Source organism: Mus caroli, chromosome 7 (assembly GCF_900094665.2).
Source record: "Mus caroli chromosome 7, CAROLI_EIJ_v1.1, whole genome shotgun sequence".
NCBI classification, from domain to species: Eukaryota; Metazoa; Chordata; class Mammalia; order Rodentia; family Muridae; genus Mus; species Mus caroli.
In genome coordinates this window covers 65,086,555-65,087,824 of record NC_034576.1, presented here as the reverse complement: position 1 = coordinate 65,087,824, position 1,270 = coordinate 65,086,555, and positions in this window count along the sequence as shown.

Sequence of the window (1,270 nt, the reverse complement as noted above, 5' to 3'; positions counted from 1 at the left end):
CAGCCCATTGGTGAACAACAACATGAATATGTATATGTACCAAATATATGTACCATGTGATTATTAATTTTATTTTATACACAAAGATACACACACACACACACACACACACACACACATTGTTTACAAGTTATATGAAACATTGCATCGTGGGTTCTGGAAAGGAATGTAGAGCTGACACTTATCTAAACTATGTGGTTACTAATTTTATGTTACTCACATGATCATGATCACATTACTGTTTCACATAATTTCTTTCATTGACCATGGGATAAGTCCATTTTCCTCACCAGAATATCATTCAATTCACCAGTGGCTTTGAGCCATTAAGTCTAAAGTAGCCTTGTATGGGCTAAAATTAGGGGAACAATGATACTTGAGGAAAGTGGTTAAAAGTATGAAATTTACCTAGAAGTTTTGTAACACGTTTATGTATGATTTTCTCATCAACAGAGCATGATGTTAAAGAATTGACTAAATATAAAACTGGCTTTTATATTTAAAAATTTTATAAAATATAAAAATGAGATGATCTTTACTACTTTAATAGTGTAAATATTTTAAATCAACTTTATTGGGAAGAATGATAAATATGAGTGTTCTCATAGCAGTTTGGTTCACGTTTAATGTGGAATGTATTGGAGAAACCTTTCTACTTCTTGTTATCCACTACATGTTTTTATCTCATGGTAGAACAAGACAGATACTATCCCATTTCTTAATATTTTAGAAAATAAAATTGAAACCTGAGGAGGATCTTTAAAGAAAGCTTCAGAAATGTGGGGTAATTAGATTGGAACTTTACATAATGGTCAGCCTCATAGTCCTTGAATTATATTCAGTGGAATACTTTTCCTTCTATGGCCAAATATGTTTGCTTGGGAAGTTTGCCCAGTCACAACATAGATACCTTGTAATTATACATGCCTGAGTTTGTTTCTTGAATACACAAGTCAAATCCAGGCATATTGTTATTAATATGCAATCCATGAACATGGTCAGAAGTGACAGATCTCTGAGTTTTATGACTTGCCAATACACATTATTTGGTGAATTTCAGTGAGAAACACTGCCTCAAGGAAGGCAGATGTTGAGACAGATGTTGTAGATATTTGAATTAAAATAATATTTGCTGAAAACATTAGGAAAGTGTCACATAAAAGCACCCAACAGCTAAGACTACTTGTTTAAGGCTTGTATAAGCTAAAATTTCAGGATGGCTGAAACAAAGACTTTGAAATCCCGCCCCTATTGTGGGAATTATTGGGAA